This window comes from Panthera leo, chromosome B4 (assembly GCF_018350215.1).
Source record: "Panthera leo isolate Ple1 chromosome B4, P.leo_Ple1_pat1.1, whole genome shotgun sequence".
NCBI classification, from domain to species: Eukaryota; Metazoa; Chordata; class Mammalia; order Carnivora; family Felidae; genus Panthera; species Panthera leo.
The window spans coordinates 97315331-97338190 of NC_056685.1; positions in this window are offsets into that span (position 1 = coordinate 97315331).

The window sequence follows — 22860 nt, forward strand, 5'->3', positions numbered from 1 at the left end:
AGACCAATAATGAATAGAGAGTGGATAAGTAATCAAAACCCTGCCAACAAAGAAAAACCCAGAACTCCATGATTTCACTGATGAGTTATACCAACTGTGTAAAGAAGAATTAATGCCAATGCTCTTCCAAAAAGTTGAAGAGAAGAAATACTCCCAAACTCATAAGTCCAGCATTACTCTGACACCAAGCCAGTTAAGAACACTACATGAAAAGAAACCTACAGGCAAGTGTCGCTTATTGGTATGAAGCAAAAATTATCAACAAAAATAGGCAAACTGAATTCAGCGGTATATTAAAAGGATCATACACTGTGATAAAACAGGATTTATTGTGCTATGCAAGGATGGCTCAACATATACAAATCAGTAAGTGTGATAAACCACATTAGTAGAATGAAAGGTAAAAATCAATGACCATCTCAATAGATGTAGAAAAACCATTTGACAAAATGTAACTTCTTTTCATGATAAAACCTCTCAACAAATTGACTATAGAAGGAACATTCCTCAACATAATAAAGGCCACATATGATGAACCTACAGCTAACACTGTACTCAACGGTGAAATGTTGAAAGTTTTTTCCTTTAAGGTCAGAAATAAGACAAGGGTGCCCACTCTTGTCACTTTTATTCAACACTAGCCAAAACAATCAGGCAAGACATAGAAATAAAAGGCATGCAAATTGGAAAGAAAGGAGAAAAATTTTCTTTGCTTGCAGACTACATTATCTATATATAGAAAATCCTGTAAGCACTGAAAACATTATGCTAAAGGAAAGAAGACAGTCACAAAAGAACACACATTGTGATTCCATTTGTATGAAATGTTCAGGAAGGGCAAATCCATAGAAGACAAATAGTGACTACCAGGGAGTGGGTAGAGGAGGTAATGGGTAGAGGGTTTCTTTCTGGAATGATGAACATGTTCTAAAATCTATTGTGATAGATATACAATTCCATGAATATACTGAAAGGCAGTAAACTGTACACTTAAATGAGTGAATTGTATGGGGGCTCTTGGGTGGCACAGTCATTACGCACAGATTTCATGTCATGGTTCATGAGTTCGAGCCCCATATAGGGCTCTGTGCTGACAGCTTGGGGCCTGCTTCAGATTCTGTGCCTCCCTCTCTCTCTCTGTCCCTCCACTGCTTGTGCTCTCTCTCTCTCTCTCTCTCAAATATAAATAAACATTAAAAAAAATTTTTTAATGAGTGAATTGTGTAGTATGTGAATTATATATCAATAATCTGTTCAAAAAACTTAAAAGAAAGAAAATCCTAAAAACTCCACTAAAAAACTGTTACAAGTAATCAACAAATTTGGTCAAGTTACAGTATAGAAAACCAACATACAGAAATCAGTTGTGTTTCTACACATTAGCAATGAAACATCTGAAAAAGAAACAGTTCTACTACTTCCTTTTCAGTCCTTAGTATGTTTTATTTATCATTCCCACTGCACCATCTCGGGATTCCAGGAAAAGTGTTGAATTTGTGAGACTGGAATTGGTTCTGATCTCAAAAGAAAAACATGTTAGCAGTGGATTTTCTGTACATGTCCTCAATCTTTGGGAGACTGCTGTCACGCACTGGGGCAAGGCCTTCATGTTTTGTTTCTCCTACTATGCCCCCAACCTTCTGTATACTATCCCCATGAACTACAAAAGCCCCATGGGGAAGTGATGGTGAGTCATTATAGACAAACTTCATGCATGTGGTGCTCAGCTCTCATTTCTTTCACAGTGCATTATCATAATGCTAACATTAAAGTCTATTCAAGGTTTGGCAGGTTTCTTCCTGTACCTGCATGTGGCATATTCCTTTCATTTCCGCCTCTCTGCCAAGGACAAATGCAGTCATGAACATTTTCTATCCTAAGAAAGACTTGTCACTTTCTCAAATTTAGCTAATTTAAGGTCCTTTGCTTAACTATCCTATGGGTTGAAAAAAAAAATCTGATGTTTTAGCTTTGTGGCTTGGTATCATTGTTAGGAAGGAAGCATCTGTCTCAAGTGACTTTCTACACCCTTATCACAAGCAAAAGACTGAAAATCAGTTTTTAAATCTGTAGTTTATCTTGCAAAGTTTGTTATTATTAAGAGAAAAGAGTTCAAAGAAAACATAGATCATTTTTCTAGAGCTATGACAACATATATAAGACATTTCATGCATTTAATAAAAGTTTTTAGCTTTTGAAGTAAAAAAACTAACAATGAATTAATACCATATTAAAGGACATTTAATTATAAAACTATACATATATTTTATAGAAAAAATAATTTATAATCATTGCCATAGGAAAGCAATGTATTTTCAAATTGTTACTGGTAAATTTCTTTAAAAAATTTTTTAACGTTTATTTATCTTTGAAGGCACAGACAGAGCACAAGCAGGGGAGAGGGGCAGAGAGAGAGAGAGAGAGAGAGAGAGAGAGGGAGGGAGACACAGAATCTGAAGCAGGTTCCAGGCTCTGAGCTGTCAGCACAGAGCCCAGTGCAGGCCTTGAACTCACAAACTGTGAGATCATGACCTGAGCTGCAGTCAGATGCTTAATGGACTGAGCCACCCAGGTGCCCCTGTTACTGGTAAATTTCTATTTGCAGCTTTGAAATGCACTTATGTTGTGCATGTAAGGCTCTTTACTCATAATAAATGTGTTGTGGACACTACAATTATAGTTGTCAATCAAGCAAAAGAAACGCCATAATTTGATTAATTTTTTCAAAGCAAGAATCAAAGTGATCTAAAGAAAACTCTTTGCAGCTGTGAGGATATTATGAGCTTAGGTCCACCCATTCTCCTCAACCAGAAAACATTGAAATAAAAGAACAGTCATTCATTGTTGTTTGTACAAGGAATAGTGTCTAACAATATTACTGTTAGTGATGTAAAAACTATACAAAATAGCAAAAAAAAAAAAAAAAAAAAAAAGACATGCTTCAACTTAAGGATTCAGATAATGATTTCAGATGATAATTTTGGCAATCCAATTGGAATGAGGGAAGAAACTCCAAATACTTTCTCCCTTCAAATATCTAATCCTTTGAGGGTAGTAATTTTTTATTAGAGTTTCTAAAAATACCTCAAATGGAACATTTTATGTGGAGATGGTTTTGTAAAGTAGTGCAATTAAGTAGCTGATCACATAAAGAGCTACAATCTTGGATTTACTAAAAAGATAAGGAACGTGTTAGCTGCTTCCTGCCGGGAATCTATGACATTATGTAAGTGGAGAAGTGACTAGAGCAAGATAATGTAAGTAGAATAATCATTTGAAATATCACAGTTGGTTGCTTGAAAAAATCCTGCAAATTCTCCCATGTTATCTTTCTGTTGTTAATTGCTTTGTGTACACACTCTAAGGTCTAAAATGTTGCATATGTTTCACAACCATTTGTTGAGAAAATTAATAAATCGATTAGTTCATATTTTATACTTCCACACTTTACTTTTCAGGTTAAATTGTACTAATATTTGCCCTCAAAGTATGCAGTTATATGCTATATCTCTAAGGGAAAAGGGGTGAGTTTAAGTAAATCTGGAACTATTGGATTTTCTTAAAGATGAAGTGAAACCTTTTCAATTTTAATTTCATGAGTGACTCTAACATTCATTTTATTCAAAAATGCCTTTTCTTAGTCACTACTATTAATAATTTTTCCTTAAAGTATTTATTTTTGGGTAATAAAACTAAGATAATACAGATCATGATGATATATGAAATAAAATAAAAACAGCAAAAATAATGACATTTAAAAATAAATTTGTATAGATTCAAACTTGATAAACTTTTGTTTTTCCAGAAGAAATTCTGCCTAAACATTGTTCCTATGTTATTAATCCAGTATTGTCATGTTTTTGTTTGAATAAATTTGAATGAAAGAAAGACAAACATTAAACCATTAAAATCATCTCTTATGGGTCATTAAAATCATCATGAAGCAATAAATTTTTTATGCTATGAGGAAAAAAAATATTTAACACACTTGCCATGTATTAAGAGAAAACTATTTTATATCCCCAGAGAAAAGCACAGTGCCTTTCATGAAGTCAACTTTCATTACATTTATTATATGGATTACTTTTACTTATATGTATTAATTATGTTAACTAATTGTATTACTACTAGCTAATAGGATGATGTTATTTGCACATACTATTTTATTCCAGCAAGAGATAAAGAGCAAAATAACTGATTTGTGATTCATAAGAATATTTGGAACTGGTTTTACAGTTGCTGCTAGTGCCTACACTTGTTAAGACTTTCTTTTTTGTGTGTGTGGTGTCATATAAGAGTTACACAATACTGAATTAAATACTATGCTTATTCATTCAAAAGTTTTGTTGACAGGCTTCTATGTGCCAGGAATTCTTCGTAGTTTTGATCAGAGTAGTTTCCTTCAGGCAGCAATAAATATTACAAAGAAGGCAAAAGAAATAGAGACATTTCCTTAGTGAAGGTGACCAAGAATGAACCATTTGAAAAAGTACAAATTAATTGGGACATGTATGAATAGCAGACACCATCCATTTGAAGATCAGAGGGAAGAATCAACAATTGAGTTAATTAGTCAGGTTCAAAGAGTAGAAAAAAGGCCAGTGTCTGATGCAATTTAATGAATAAGAGGGAGACTGGCATGAGATAAAATCCGCCAAATTATGTAAATAATAAGAAAAATAATAGTTTGAAGATATTCTAATTGCAATGGGACCATATTAAATTTTAAACTAGAACTCATCAAAATGTGGCTTCAAATTTAAATAGCTAACTCTAGTTTCCATCTTTGGCATTGAGAAGGCAAGATGAGTACAAGTTACAAGGTTATTATAGTCATTCGGGTGAGAGTTGATAGTGACTTATATAAGATTATACCAGTAAAGTTGGAAAGAAGTAGATTTTATGAATATGTTGTGAACCTAGAATCTATAGGACCTGACCATAGATTGGGTTAGAGTTTGAGAATAAGAGAAGAATAACCAAAAGAATACTCATTGAAAACTCCATAAGGTAGGTGCTATAAAAAGAATTTGGTCAAAGAGCAGCAAATGGTTTTGGTTAGAGCAACAGGGTGGATGATGGTTCCACTTACTTGGATCTGGAAAGCTGGGAAATTAGGAAGTTATTATTTTCATCTTGTATTAATTAACAGGCAAGAAAACAGTCACCACAAGCTTGCTGGGAACCTGGGATTATTCAGTGTCTTTAATGTAATATACTTTGAATATACTATAAAGACATTTTCATCTGCACGTTCAAGATGCTTGATTAATTTGGACAATGTCCAGAGTACATCTTGCCCAGTATGTATTTCAAAGACAAATTAATGTATAATTTGATACCTCAGTGGGGAAAACTTGCTTATGCAGTATACCTAGTGTTTTTACAAGCTTAGAATAATAACTGTTATTCATCATACATAAAAGAATTTGGACACCATTGGCTTTTAAATATGACTATAATTTAAATGCCTCTCTCTTTTTTAATGCCTGTATCTACTTTGTTTCTCAAAGTGAATATCATAGGACATCAAATTAACAAAATTAGAGAAAAAAAACAGTTTAAAAAAATCTCTTCAGTATTTAAGGATCCACTTGATCGTTGGACTCTTGTTTGCTACTCAGGATAAAACAATTTCTTTGTTTCATGCTACTATTTTAAATTAAAAAGCAAGGTTGAAAAGTATAAAACAACTAATGTAAGAAAAAGAAGACCAGGCATACAATGTGTATTTTTCTGTGTATTATAATGTGTCATTATCACTTCTCAAATTATAGGTGCTAATTTTAAAGAGTATCCTCTATTCATGTCAATTTTAGTTAAATTAAAAAATAAGACTTATGCTTAAAATAATTGTATCATTAATATCATTGAATCAATTGAGTTGATACTAATTAATTTAATATTAATCAATATTATTGATACATATGGGTTTCAAAATAAATAGTTATATTCTTGATCATGAATTTATCACTTAATCATGAATTATATGTGCATATGCACACAGCTCTCATTCCTTAGTTATTGATATTAGTCTCTTCTAGACAAATATATATATATATACATATATATATATACACACATATATATACTTTTTTAATGTAGGAAAAAAAGAAGTAAAATGACATAGGTGTGTTTATTGCCATGGGAATTAATTTATGGCATATTAAGTGGAAAAGCATGCTAGGAAATAATCATGTGATTCTTCATTAAAAAAACACTGTTCTATAAAACATAATTTTTTTCACAAAATACTTATAAACTATGCTAATCTTTCCACTTAGAGATAAGGAAGCTGAGATTACACAGCAAGTACTTGGCAGAAATAGAATTTGAATACAAACCAGTTTGTGTCAGAGTCAGTGCCTTCATTTTCCTACATTGCTGCAATAAATGTGTGTGTGTGTGTGTGTGTGTGTGTGTGTGTGTGTGTGTGCAGTTTAAAAGGATATACAGCAAATTGTGGTGATTGATACTTTGCAGACTTAATATTTTTTATCTGTATTACCTTTATTGTACAGTATAACTGATTATATAACAATGCATATTTCAAACAGAAAGATTTATTAAAAATGCAATAAACGCTTCATTTTTCTTCTTAGAGAAAATACACACACAGTATATTTTGCTTATGTGTCAAAAATATAATGGGTATTGTGTTTGAGACGATTCTATTACCTTGATCATTCCATAGGATTTTAGTTAGGTATTGAAAATACCTAATGTCAGAAAAATACCTAATGAATATATCGTGCTTTTGAAATTGACAATGGATTTTTCAAACTTGAATTAGCTAAATAATTTCTTTCTGTAGAATCAGTGTGAGTACACTGTAGTTTACCAGTTATTTGGTGTTTTTCAAGTTATTTATTCCCATATACATTACTAGACTTTAAGTAGAAAATTACCTTAGAATGTTTGAAGTTTTGGATCATTATTTCCTTAAGATTGTCAATGATAACTTCCTGACCCACTTGACTCTACACCAATGTTCTCTGTTGCCACAGTAGTCAAAATTGAGACTAGAACAACTACTTATATTTAAAGTTTTCCGAGAAAGCAAATGTTAGATAAATTCTGTTCACTTGCATTAATGTAATAATTTAGAAAAAAAATCCATTTGTGTTTTTCATTTTTTTTCTATTTATTAGGTTATAAAATCCCTCCCTTTTTTTTTTCTTATAATGAAAATGAAACCAGAAGTAGGCACCCATAGGAATTATAAGCATTTTCACACTTAATTGGATAGTGGAGCATATAAAAACCTCACTATAAATTTCTTGATGGGATTTTCCCAACTTTCTGACAATTTCTTTTTGTAATTTAAATACTTATTGTGAAAGGGTTGGGGCGCCTAGGTGGCTCAGTCTGTTAAGCGTCTGACTTTGGCTCGGGTCATGATTTCACGGTTTGTGAGTTCTAGCCCCGCATTGGGCTCTGTGCTGACAGCACTGAGCCTGAAGCCTGCTTCAGATTCTGTCTCTCTCTCTCTCTCTCTCTCTCTCTCTCTGTCCCTCTCCTGCTGGCACCCTGTGTGTATGTCTCTCAAAAATAAACATTAAAAAAATTTAAATACTTATTGTGAAAGGGCAAAGAAAAGGTTAATTTAGCATCTAATTCTGAGTGGACCTGATCTGTGTTACCATAATAGTCCAGTTAAATAACACAAGGTATGTAGGGTTTATTAAGTCCTAACTCCAGAGTGTAAGCACTCTCCTAAAGGAAACATGATGTGATGTTTCTAACACTAGTTGCATGGCTGAGAACACATTTATAAAGACACTCATTTCTTAGTATGTGCATTTAGATAGAATAATCCTAGCCTGCACATGAGATAGCTCAGCTGTGCCCTATTAGGAATGTCAGGTGGTTCAGGAGCCAAGTAGGATTCTCTGCCACTAACATTATACACATCTTCTAGTATGGTTAATTTTGCCTCAATATACGCACATTTTCCATCACTGATTTAAATAAGACTCTTAAAATGTTAGCAAAATAGTCCCTTAGACTTTCTAAATGCTGGAAGGATATGTGTTTTGTGGTGGCGATGGTAGGTGGGGAGGTTAAATTTTTGTGCTTATTAATGCAAAACATTAAATAATTTATTCCAAGGAAAAAAGTACCTCATTTTCTTTCTATATATTAAACATATTTGGAAATTTCCAAAAAAAATCAGTAATAAAAGAAATGCATATTTGCATAAAGAGAAATTTATAAAATCTTATGTGAATTAATACTTCTATGTATATTCCTGAAATCTATGCAGAATTATTTGTTAGCTTAAGCTATCTAAATGTAAAAAGGCCTCCTTTAAGTGACAACTATTATCCCATTAACTTTTTACAGTTAGTAATTTAAATTGTTTCATTAAATTTAGTATTTAGTGTTATACACCCTATAATTAATTATCATCTAATCGGCATACTTACATCTATCAACCGTAATTTAAGGAAGCAGCATTTTATCACTCTTGTCAGATTCCATTTGATTCTGTCAGTGATTCAAATTCACTTCATTCTTATTAACTTATTTAGGAAAGGATTTTGTGAGACATAAAGGAATGACAATAAGACAAAAAAAGAAACTAATCCTTGTAGCTGTACATGATATTCAGATGGCAAACAATTTGTAGAAAATAACAGTGAAAAGAAAGTCATAATATTTAAATCTTCTTTTTAATTCCAAGTTAGAAAAAATTCTAGCATTTGGTATAGAGACAGTAATCATAAAGATTTGCATTTTATTTATTTATTTACTTATTTATTTATTTATTAAAAATTTTTTTAAATGTTTTTATTTATTTTTGAAGGAGAGAGAGAGACAGAGCATGAGCGGGGGAGGAGCAGAGAGAGAGGGAGACACAGAATTCGAAGCAGGCTACAGGCTCTAAGCTCTCAGCACAGATGAGGGGCTTGAACCCACAAACTGTGAAATCATGACCTGAGCCGAAGCCAGATGCTCAACCAACTGAGCCACCCAGGCACCCCTAAAAGTCTGCATTTTAAATTTTTTAATATTATCAGTTAAGGCCAGATTTTCTTTTCTTTTTGTCTTTCTAACATTTATGGGGGGGGGGGGGACACAATTTAGCCCATAACAAAGGTGAAACTTCCACATTACAAGGGAGGAGACATAAAATAAGAAAACGTTTCAATTATCTAGAAGAGATGAGGCAGCATCAGTGTTGAAAAAATAGCAGACACATAGCTAATTCAGTGATCATTATAAGTATGAATGGGTAGAATTCCTCTTCAAGTGGAAAATGTACTCGAAATCGTATTGAAAATATATAATAAAAACACAGATTTAAAATAATATACCAAAACCAATACAAAAAAGAAAGAAAAAGGAAAAAAGAAAAAAGAACTCCTGAGCACTATTGGTAAGGATGCAAATTTACATATTGGTGGAAAACAACATGGAAATTCCTCAAAAATTTAAAAATAGAATTACCATATGATCCATATTCCACTACTGGATATTTACCCAGGAAAACAAAAAAACTAATTCAAAAAGATAAATGTACCCCTATGTTTACTGGAGCATTATTTACAAAGTAGAAATATACATATTATATATATATATAATATATGTATATATATGTGTGTGTGTGTGTTATATTTATATATATATGTTATGTATATGTTATATATATATATGTTATATATATATATATCATATATATGTTATATATATAGAATGTTACTTAACCATAAAAAGGGCTGAAATCTTGCCATTTGCAACATGGATGGACCTAGAGGGATAATGCTAAGTGAAAAAAAGTCAAGCAGAGAAAGACAAACACCATATGATTTCACTCACATGTGGAATTTAAGAAGCAAAAAAAAAAAAATTAACAAACTTTTTTTTAAAAAAGGCAATAAAACAGACACTGAAATGCAGAGAATAAACTGGTGGTATCCAGAGGGAAGGTGGCTAGGAGGATAGATGAAATACACAAAAGGGATTAAGAGTACACTTATCTTGCTGAGCATTTAGAATTACATAGAATTGTTGAATTATCATGTTGTACACTTAAAACAAATATAGCATTGTATGTTAATTACACTTGAGTTAACTAGCTAAATAAATATTCAAACAAAATAATAAAACATAAAAATCAAGGAATGGGAACTATGGAAAACATTTAATAACATTCAAAATTAAGAATCAATATATGGCAAAAAGACAATTAAATGATGAACAATAATCAGCATGTGATAAAGTGTGAGTATGTTTGGTGAAAAGTGCTTTGAAAGCAAGAAGAATTTTAAGTGCATGTGTAAAGGACAAAAAAAAACCTTTTATTGTAACATGAAATTCAAGATTGGAAAATACCATCATATATATTAAAATTAAAACCAAACAAAACAAAACACAAAACAAGGTAGGGAAACTTGGTCACCTGGGTGGCTCAGTCGGTTAAGAGGTTAAGCGGTTAAACGTCTGATTTCGGCTCAGGTCATGATCTCATAGTTTGTGAGTTCCAGTGCCTAGTCAGTTCTGTGCTGACAGCTTGGAGCCTTTGGATTCTGTGTCTCCCTCTCTCTCTGCCCATCCCTCCCTCTCAAGAATAAATATACATTAGGAAAAAAACAAGATAAACAACAATAGCATTGCATGGGCTGATTTTTGCAAAATGCTGTGTATAGAATGTAATCTGAATTATAATTTATATGTAATGCAAGGAAAATGGTGCAGAAACATTCACTGACTGCCATTGAGAGTAAGATTCTACTTTTCTTTCTGCCCAATGTTTCTGGTATGTATGTTTTTATTGTTTCATGAAATCCCCCTCCCCTTCCCCACACATAAAAAACCAAAGATAATTTATAACTTTCAAGAATTATGGAGGATTGTCTGGAAAAAAAAAGAAGGTCTATTTATATGTGCTTTGAAACCCTAGGGTTTTATTATTTTCATAAAGACACACAATCAGAACTGTCAAAGTGTGATTTTACGTGGAATCAATTTCAACATCCTTTGTCCTACTTGGCATTTCCACCATTTTCCTCTTGGAATGAGCCCAAAGATTTCCTTCTCTGATAGATTCTGCTAGCTAAGCCATACATATTTTGGGGTATGCACATTTTTTTTACTTTGTATTCAATTTACACAAAATGAAGAAAAAAATGGAAGAGGATAAAGAATAAGCAATAGGAAAAAAAAACATATTCAGTGGTATAATCCTATCTATGTGAATGTTTACACTTCAGTTTTATATAGAATCTTAGTTGCTATATCATCTCCCAGGCTGCACGGGCAATTTTATATCAAACTTCTCAAAACTGTTTGTTATTAATATTGACAAATCATGAGACCAATGTTGCTTTGAAGAAACTCTTCTCTCTTAAACCACACTCTATAGATAAAATAAGTCAACATCATACTACTGTCATCTTTCTCTTTATAGAATTACTTTTGACACGTTAAAAAATGTGTTTCCAAATATGTTAATAGTTACCTTTGATAAGGTAAAACTACCTTTTGAATTTACCTTTTTAAAATTAGCATTTTAAAATTCTATTTAAAATAGTAATGAGAGTAATGTTGGCTGTTAAAAATAAATGTTAAGTCTGGAACATTCAGATAGAGCCAAGTATAGATAATAATTTCCTGTATAGCAAAACAAAACGCCAAAATAACCAGAAAGGTACTGAAGATAGATTAATATATAGCCACTAATATATATGTAAATAATTTGAATATATTATATTTAAATAAGCTTTTTACTTTGGAACAGATTCTGATTCATGAAAAAGTGGTGAAGATAATACAAATATTCAGTACACCCCATGCACAGTGTCCCCTATTATTTACATTTCATCTCACATATGTATAGCAAATGTATCACCATTAATGAAATAATATTGATACATTATTATAAGTCTATACTTCATTCAAAGTTTTTACTTCTTTATGTGATGTACTTCCGGTGTCCAGGATCTGACTCAGGAAGTATTATATTTAGTCATCATGTCGCCTTAGACTCTCCTCAGATGTAAGTTTTTCAGTTTTTCTTTGGTTTTGATGACATTGACAGTTTGAGTACTTACCAGGTCTTCTGAAGAATGACTTTCAATTGGGATTTTTCTCATGCCTTTATCATGATTAAATGAAGTTATATTATTTTGGGAGGAACATCACAGAGGTGAAGTGCCATTCTCATCACATCATACCAAGAGTATATTACCAACCTGACTTTTCACTGTTAACCTTGATCAACTGGCTGAGGTAGTGTTTTTCAGGTTTTAGCACTGTAAAATTAATCTTCTTTTTCTGTTTTCATACCGTACTTTTTGGAAGACCCACTTATGGAAGGGGACATAATGCTTTAATCTCTCTTTTTTTAAAGAATGATGCGAATTTGGGGTTTAGCTTTTTTTTTTTTTAAGTTTATTTATTTTGAGAGAGAGAGAGAGAGAGAGAGAGAGAGAGAGGAGGAGTGAGAGGCTCCATTGAGCTGGTTGCACAAACCATGAGATCATGACCTGAGCTGAAACAAAGAGCTGAATGTCCAGCCAACTAAGTCACCCAGGAGCCCCTATGCTATCTATACCTTCTTGATAGTGAAATATCTATATAAGTTATTTGGGATTGTTCTGCACAGAATATTTATCTATTTGTTCCCATTTCTTTATGTATTCAATTCATAGACAATTATTGTATATTCATGCTATAAGTAAATATTACTTTATTTTTTGTTCAAATTGTTCTAGATTTGGCTATTGGTAGCTCTTTGGGTTGGCTGCTGTGTTCATCTGAAATATTCTGATTGTTGTAGAGTTTTTGGAACATTTCTTTGCTTTTTGGTACTGTAAGATTCTCCAGGTTCATCTCAGATATTTCCTGCCACAGTCCTAGAATCAGCCAGTTTTCCAGGAAGCCCTGGTGATTTTATCGGAGAATAGTATTCGAAAAATTCTTTGGGCTTAGTGTGCTTCTTTCTTCAGCCATCTAAGTTGAGACAGCAAAGAAATGTATGTGTGTATACTAACCTGTGTATATACATATACATATAAATAGCTGCATATATAATTACCTGTATTTACATTGAATGAAAAATGAAATCATATTGATGTTTCCAATTCTAGTCTGCTACCACATAATTGATTAGTCACATATTGATCTATTTTCAAGCTCAGTAATTCTTTTCTCAGTTTGCTATATCCACTGATGAGCCCATGAAAAATTCTTATTTTATATTACACTCATTTTGACTTCTAATATTTTCATATAATTTCTCGCTGCTTACTCCACCTATCTACTCATGAATATTGTGCGCTTTTTTCATTAGGGCCCTTACAGTATGAATCATTTTAAATTCCCTGTCAAATAAATCTGACATACTTATAATATCTGAGTTAGGGTCTGATGTTTACTTTGTCTCTTCACACTGTGTTTCCTCTTGCCTTCTAGCATGACAATTTTTTGTTCAGAGATGGACATGCTGTATTGGATTCTAGGGAGGTTACTCTTCCCCTCCCCTGTCAAGATCAAAAAGGGACATTTAGAGGATCTTTATCATAAGAAACAGATACGGTTACTTGATATTAAGCACAGAAAAGTGAGGGTCTCCAATAGCTTCTCACTAGCATACTATTGTACCTTGAGTCTCCAATTAGTCAATATTATCATTTATGTGTTCCTATCACTTTATGACTGTAGAGGCACCTGCCCTGGGTAAGCTGACCCAGCTGTGTCTCTGGATGAATTTGACTTTCCAGATTTCAGGAGGGCAATTTGCTCTGATTCAGTTTTCTGTTAGGTTAAAAGAAAAGTCATTAATTTTCAGTTTGGCCTGCTTTGTCTTGTTGTAAGGATGGGAATTCCAGGTTCTTTACATGCCAGATATGCAACTGGAAGTCAATATTATTTAATCTTAAAATAATTATAATGAGTAATATTTTTAATGACATGGGAAAATATCTATGATGTATTCAGGTAAAAAAAATGAGTTAGAATTTTATAGGGAGTATATAAAGCATGATCTCATTCATGTAGGACAATTGTTATGGAAATATTAAAATTATAAAAATAGTTTCTAAATATTATACTATAGGAGATGCTTTACATCATTTTACTACAATTGTTTCCTAATAAGTATTTGTTAATGTGTTGCCACAGAATACAAATTATAATCACTACATATATAATAATATATTTATATATAACATTTATAATTTTACATTTATACAAAATTACATATAAATGTATGAGATATTTTATATATAATATATAAGAACATTATATATAACAGTTATAATTATATAATCATAAATAATTACATTTATGTATAAATATTATATATAAATACATAAAATGTATATATAAATATATATTTAGTCATTATATGTAACATTTACTAATATGTTTACCAATGTTTTATTAACATTAATATTGTCATTGTAATAAAATATTTGAACATTTAAACTACATTAAGCTAATAATCAGTTGATTCTTCCCTTTAACAGTAAAAAACAAAAATATATTACTAACCCACATTTATTAAATACCATTAATTTACCAGGCCATTAATCACATATTAATATATTAATGAATTTTTAGGCTGTGATAGTTGAACAAGGTTGCTAGACACTGGGTCTTCAAGTTTGGATAAAATATAAGTACTGATATTTAGAAAATAGGTATATCTATGTCTGTCTATCTGTCTATCTGTCCATCTATCCATATTTTTATTCAAGTAAGTAGCTGGTGTTTTGGCTAGAATAAAAACAGGCTGTGTATGCTTTGTGAAATATTATACAGAGACCACTTAAGAACAGAAATTCTCCCTCTCTGGAAGTGCTTGTTGCTTGACTTTCATAACAAACCCAGCTCCTACAGTGTCCCATAATTTACAGCACTTAGCTATCTGTCATACATAACGAGAGGAGATTATGTAATATATCTGACAATAATATAGCAAGTGTCAAACTAGATTATCAGCTCCATTAAGATTCAATCAGACACAATAAATGAGATGCATGATTAATTTCACCATATGTTGGCTGTAGTTTGACCTCCTCTGGAGGAAATATATATATATATATATATAATTTCATGGAGAAGTTCCATTTTAAATAAAAGCCAACAATAATTGTGCCTAGTTTTTGAGTTATTTTAAATATTGTGATGCATTTCTTATCTGAACATGGGGTATGCATTGACTTCTACATATCTCATATATATTTCCCTTAAAAGTGACAGGTTAGATTTTTCATCTATGACACAAGGAAATAAAGCTTGTTTTGTACATCTATAAAATAAGTGCCTTACATGAAGGTGAGGTTTTCTGGCAGAGCCAAATGGGCCACATGGCCTATGATTTTATAGTGCCAGTAAATTCTTCTGGTTATAAGTGTAAATATCTCTCATCTTAAAGAAAGGTGGGGTTGGGGGTGGGTGGGTGAGAACTAAAAGGAAGCCATAGAGAAAATGGCTTAAATTTTCTGCAGACACTATGTGGTCTTGTTTTAGGACATCTTTGTTTGATAGTTGTTTGTTTTGTTTTGGAGATATTTTGTCTTACATAAAGTCATTATTTTAAAGTTTTACTTCTGTCATAAAATGAGAGGTAATATCTATCTCTAAATGTTTTATTTAAGATTACATGGAAAAGATCACTATTCTGAGTACCAGAGACCCTGGGTTTATATTTCAAGCTCTTCTCTAACTTACTATTGGTTTAACCCTCATCAAACTATTTAATATTTCTGAGTTTTAGTTTCCTTATCAGTAAGTGAGTTTAAGTAAACTGATTTTACATTTTTTTGTTGAGTATTATATACAATGTGTATATGAATAAACTTTCTAAATTTTAATGGGCCATACAAATGCAAAGTAAAATTGTAGCAATGATATTATCATTTGGGTCTACTATTATAACTATAATAGTATATTCAAAATATTTTTGTCGGTGGTATAGAAAGCCATTTATGTCCAAAGAAAATTTGCTGAGGGTTTCTTCATAGCATTTCAATTTTCTTTCTTACATCTCCTGCAGGGCAAGACTACCACATTATATCTAATGTCAAATTTTGACATCACACAAAAGTAAATCACTTCCCTTCTGTAAAAAAATATCTATAATAAGAACTAACCTTACATGAGTGACTACCTTAATTTCGGAATGCTCCTAAGCTTTTTACATGGATTAAGGTATTGAAAGCTCACAACCTTATAAATTAACTTTCGTTTTTATCACCTTAGTTTTACAGATGAAGAAACTGAGACAGACGGATTAAGTAACTTCTCCCAGTCAGTCATCCTGTACATGAAAAAGGAAAGAATGGAATAAGAAGCTCTCACTCTAGGATCTACAGTATTGATCAATATGCTACACAACCTTTAAAAATCTAGAATGAAGTGTGGAACTGAAATCTGATACTCTGATTTTAACTTTTTTTTTTTTTTTAATTTCAAATTTTATGTCAGGCTAAATAGCCACACTATGCCATTAAGAGGGGAAAAAATCTCAGAGCTACAGGAATAATTGTTGAAGGGGCAGGATTGATGCTAAATGCTTACACAATGGCTTTTATGTAATTCATTTATTATTGTAGTTATTTTAACCTCCTTTGATTAAGAAGGATATAATTTAAGAATTACGTAAATCCTATAATCATACAGCTACCAAGTGAAGTATCTGGGATTTGAGCCAATGTTTGTTTTGCATCTACCCACTACCCCATCAGTAATTTTAGTAAAAATATATCTTTTAAAAGGCGGGTAGTCGTTTCTTGATTATATATTACATTCTACAACACAAGATAGATTAAATGTTACCTAAAACTTCATGATAAAAATGATTTTTAAAGCAAAAATTGTTCATTTTAAAATTAAGCATTTACCAATGTGTTTTGAAGGACACATTAGGAATTTACAAACTCTTCTAAAGTACCTGACATTATAACTCGATAGCCGGTGTTGAGATTCAGAGTAGGATTTAGATTCACTCTTCTTTCTTCTGTTAATATCAAGAAGTATTGTGAGAAGACAAACTGAGATCAAATATATGAATACATGCTGAAGGCTTGAAAACAGTAATTTACTATGTCTAAAGTATGAAGGATACTAAGGTTTAACAGAGTTTTTGTTAGAAGATTAGAAATCAATTTCTTTTATTAAGAGAAAGTAATGATTATAACTTAATTGAATACATAGTAGTTGAGGATTAATAAGGTAGTTTAAAAGATGCATGAGAATCACCATTGGAAAATTCATTTAAAATCATATTCTCATGCATAACAATTATGTATTTTATTAAGTAGATCTCTAGCAGGGAAAAGAGTATTGTTGTTTTAAACGTCCATATGATATTCTAAGAAAGAGAGTCCTGAAGCATCTATTGCTTGTTCCAAAATCATTCAGTAAAAAATTCTTTCAGGGGCACCTGGGTGGCTCAGTTGGCTAAGCATCCAACTCTTGATTTGGCTCAGGTCATGATCTCATGGTTCGTGGAATTGAGCTTCATGTTGGGTCCTGTACTGGCAGTACAGCACCTGCCTGGGATTCTCTCACTCCCTCTCTATCTCTGTCCCTCCCCTACTCATGCACTGTTCTCTCTCTCTCTTGTAAAATAAATAAATAAACATTAAACAATTCTTTCAGCCATGGAATGTGGTATCCTTTGTACCATTCAAGGCTTTTAGTTGAAAACAAATAGAAATGCAAACAAACAACCAAAATAAACCTAGAAACTCACATTTTCTGTCAGCCTATTGGCATTTTTGGCAGTCATTATGAGAACATGTTCAGTTAGTTGTTGTTCCTTGACCCTGGGTTTTAACGTGAGAAATATGTGGAGGAAACTTAAAAATAAAAATTGATGTCCTAGCCTAAAGCAGATCTACTCCACAGCAGACCCAACAACCCAAATTTATTGCTCATGAGAGAGCAATAAATAAGATCTGGGGAGCTGTTTGTTATGAAGCACTATTGTAGCAGTGGGTGACTCAATTCAGAGGCTATTAGGGAGCTCTGCTCAAATCAGACAGCTGTACTATTCCAGCCAAACACACCTGGATACTGTGTTTGGACATTTGAACAGAATGCTAGCAACTAGAAACTAGATGCTAGAACCATGCCTCATACAGATACCTCTATTTACTAATGAAAAAATCAGTTATTTGTACCATCTGCTTAACTGTGCTGCTCTTTACTGAAATCTCACATGAGATCCCAAAAGATGTTCTCACACTAACTCCTGGCGCTATGTATGCCTGTGTATGCTAGGTCACACAACAAAGAGGACTCCACAAATTAAATTAGGTTTGTAAACCACAAAATTGGAAGACTATCCCAGATTATCTGGGTGGATTCAATGTGATCATATGACTTTCAAAAGTGGAAGAAGGCAGAACACTGTGGTCAGAGAGATGAGACTAAAAAAGAGGCAGAACATACTGGAGCACGAGAAAAATTCAACCTACCACTGCTGGTTTTGAAAATAGAGGAAGGAAACACCAGACCAATGAATGAAGCAGCTTTTTAATTGTGGACAGCCTACTGACATCAAGGAAAACAGTAATCTTGGTCATATGATGGTCAGAAACTTAAGTCTACTAACAATCTGAATGAACAAGAACATCAATTCTTTCCCTAGAGTCTCCAGAAAGAAATGCAAACCTGCCAACCTTGATTTTAGTCCTATGGGCTCATTCCAGACATCTGACATACAGAACTGTAAGTTAACAAATCTGTGTAATTTTAGCCACTAGGTTTGTGGTAATTGGTTACAACAGCAATAAAATAAACTAGTACATCTTTGTATGCTTTATAATATGTGCATACCTGTATATTTTGGCCTATCAATGCTGTATCGTATTGCTTGACACTCCAGTACTGAGAAAAGTAGTGCCACTTTAGCATCCTCCATATTTAGTCTCTCCCCACCTCTAAGGATCAGCCTAGTACACTGTAAGTTTACGTAGTTGAGGTAAGGAACAGCTTCGGTTTCATTAGTAGTATTTTTACTCTCCATGCCTTTACATTTATATTGTAAAGAAATTTGAAATGTTTGCAATCAGCTCTACAAGTAACTATAATAAAATGTTCTATGTCTTTTCTGTGGGTAATTGTGTAAAAACGAAAAGCCCAAACATACGCATTAATTATAGTGCTTTAATAATGCAAACATGATTCACTGCAAAACCAGCAATTCCATTCACAGAGTAGTAGAAAGCCTGTTCCATAAAATATATACCATTCCATTTATACTTTATATTTGGACTATATATGACTCGCATCAATGTGAAATGATTTCTCCCTCTTGTTATACAAAAGTGGTCTTACAAATATTTATCAGGTGCTTAACATAAAACAGGTATCCATCAGAGAATAAAACCCACAAGGCATATTTACATTTGGGTCTTATTTAAAGTGTGAAAAAATAGTCCATATCTTAACTTACTTCATATTCACATAATACATTATTTTTCAGGGTTTTTTCTAGGGTATCCAATTAAATTTCATTTTCATTTTGGCAGATAAATTACATGTCATAGTTATATCACTGAATTTTCCAATATATTCTCATATCTAGGCCCAGCTTATTTTTGTTTTAGTATAATGTAAGATTTTTTTTTTTCTTAGATCCTATGGAATTCTTAAATTCTCTTTCTTAGATTATTTTTCATTTTACTCTAGTCCCCATGAAAGTTATTTCTTGCTTTCAAAGCCAGAGTTGAAAATAAACTTATGGAATGCTTCAGCTTTGGGAAAAAGTCTTCTACTATTTATTTGATTGTATCTTTCCACCTTTTTCTTTTCTTTCTTTTTTTCTTATTCTAAAATGTCCATTAGTCCTTTGTTGGTCATCTGATCTGAAATCTGTTGTCTCTCGGATTTCCTCTCATACTTTGCATCTCTGTGTTTTTGTCTTAATTCAGAGATAGCCTCATAGTCTTTATTCCTAGGGGAATTATATTTTAAATTTTCATTAATTCCTTCTTGATTTGTAACTGTCTCTTTCTCATAAATGTTTGCTCTTTTCTAGGAGAAAAATTATCTTCTCATATCTCTTTAAATTTACTAAGTAGAGTTTTTTTTACTTTTAATTTTTTAAAAGTTATATGCCTCTCTCTAAATTATCTACCTTTCTTCTATAGTCGACGTATTTTTACTAGCAAATTAATTTTTCATACTAATTTTTAAAAATATATGGTGATTCTTTTTTGCCCGATTATATTTATGAATGAAGGTCTTAGTTTATTCCTGTAGGTAGCTTGCACAGTTTCTTCCGCCTTGCTGGCTGTTTCTCTGAACCAGAGTGCTCTTTATAAGTTCACTTGCAGCAGCAAGACATACAAAATGCTATGTTTTACTTCAGGATTCAGGTAAACTTAACCTCCCTTCACCAAAAACAATGACCAAACCATACACCACAATGACCATATGCTGAGGCAGCAACCCCATTTTGAAAATCCAACCTCGATTTCACAAGAAGGTATTTACCTGATTTTCTGTCTGGAGAAAAAGAAAATATATACACTCCAGAGGTAAGGGGAGGTGGTAAGAGAACTCAGTAAGTATGCATACGAGGGTGACTGCAAATCATTGACAAACATTTTTAAATTTTTGATAGAGATAACGTTTTTTAAATCCAGGTCTCCTTTATCTTTCCAAGAAGAGCAGAAACATGGTATAGCCTTTGTTGTCTCTTTTTCCTTTGAAATATAGAGGAGATCCCTATTCTGTAAATTTCTTTCCCAGCAATAAAATTTCTCAAGCTATGTTCCCAAATTTTACAGTGAATAAAATATATTTATATAAAATACATATGTTTTATGTATATGATTTAATCTATATTATTTCTCTCTGGGACTATATTGGCATTTTGAATCACTCAATATTTTGCTGTCTAGAAGTGTTTCACACTCTGATATATAGAATAGAATCTCTGTTCCTCTCCCTAGTATACACTCTCCTTGTGACTATGACAACCCCTAACAATCTCACATATTTCTCCATGTCCCTCAGGGAGTGGAGAGATTTCAGGCCAATGGCCATACTATATCAACAGCTGGTCTCATCATTTTCCACCAGGTATAATGGTGATAATATACACTATGTATTTTCTGTGTCTAACTACAATTGAATTAATTTGAGTGCAGGAAACATGTCTTTCATAGACTTTGTCTTCCTTGGAGTGACTAGCATATTATAGATGATAGTTAGCTCTTAATAAATACATGCTGAGATGGATCCTCATTCTGTAGGGTGTGGCGTTAGCATTGGGAGCAACTCTATTGGCTTATCTTTGTTCTGTCTAACTTATCTTTTTATCCCATGGTAGGTTATGATATTTTCTCAGCAAATCATATAACAGAGAGGCAGAAGATACAATATGATGGGTAGACACTTGGGGTCTAATACTTGCTGAATGAAACTTTTACAAGATATGGAAAAGAGAGTCTTTCAGCCTCACGACTAGAAGAGAAAACACCTATTTCCAGCTTAGAAGTTGTTGGTTCAGATCTCTGAGTATAGTTTTTAAATATTTCTTAAATTTAAAAAGTATAAATTTCTTTTGGTAACAAATATGAGTGTTCAATGAACAATATGGGAATTCAGAAGTTACTCAACCAAAGGAGACCATATATTCACTTCCATATACCTAGAGAAGTGTACAAGCTTTATAAAATAGGCCTCTGAGCCTCACTTTTCTTTGTCTAGTTTATAAATCAAAATGAGATGATGCAAATGGGATTTTAAGCATTTATAAAACTTATAAGTGATGGATCATATTTTCAGTTCTGAAACAGAAGTTACAAGACTTACATTTTCATGCCATTTATTCCATGTACTAGATTTTTTTTACGTTAGCCACATTACTTATTATATTTTCTTAATTGTCAATGTATACTCTTTTAAATTTTTCTAAAGATAATATGTTTTATAATTTTTAAATGTACTTTATGGAGTAGTATTTAGATTTTGTTTTCATTAAAGCTATAACTTAACTGTAGTCTTTAAAAAAAAATCCAAGTCCATCTTAGATTCTGGAAAATATATTATTCCATTCTTTCACTGTTTTCACAGTTATTTATTCAGTATCTACTAAGGTTCAGACTTCGTATAGGTATCAGATATGTAACAATTAATAAGATAAAGACAATCCCTATTCACTGTAGTAAATAGACAATATTAAAAAAATTACTTATTAAAGAATATAGACTTGACATTAAAAAATAAATCACAGGTCTTTTTTTTTTCATATCAATACAACTGTGATGTCTGATATCACCTATTTCAATGACATCTTCTTTTGCTTTTTACTTCTCCTTATAGATAAAGCCAAGAAATTGAGGGCTGATACAGATCAGCTGCGTCTTCCTACCATGTTGTTGAAACCAGAGCTGAGACCACCCTCTTGATGGTCCAGGAAGAGTGCAGCTGCTATTACTGTCACCCAAACTAGAGGCTTAATATCCAGGTAATTCTTGATATTTGAGCGTTTTCTTTCTGTATGTCTTATTAAAAAAGAATCAATTCTGATTGTTCTCACATCACAGAAAAAAACAAAACTAAAACCAAAAGAAACCAAACAAGATTGGCATTCATATGTGGGCATTTAAATGTGAAGGATCCTGTAAGAGCAGTTGGATGCTCTTTGTGCTTTAACCAGATTGACCTGACATTCCAAGGTATTGTACTTCAGTGATATAATTGTTTCAGTTTTTACATATCAAAGTAAAACTTCATGATACTGTGAAGTGTTCTTCATGATATACTGGTAGTGACGGAATGGCTGGCTCTTAGCCATCTTTCTTCTTCCATGGTGGATTCCCCTTTAGAGGCTCCTGGGCCTATACTTGTCATCCTTGCTCACTTCTCCAGATCATCTCAATCCACTAG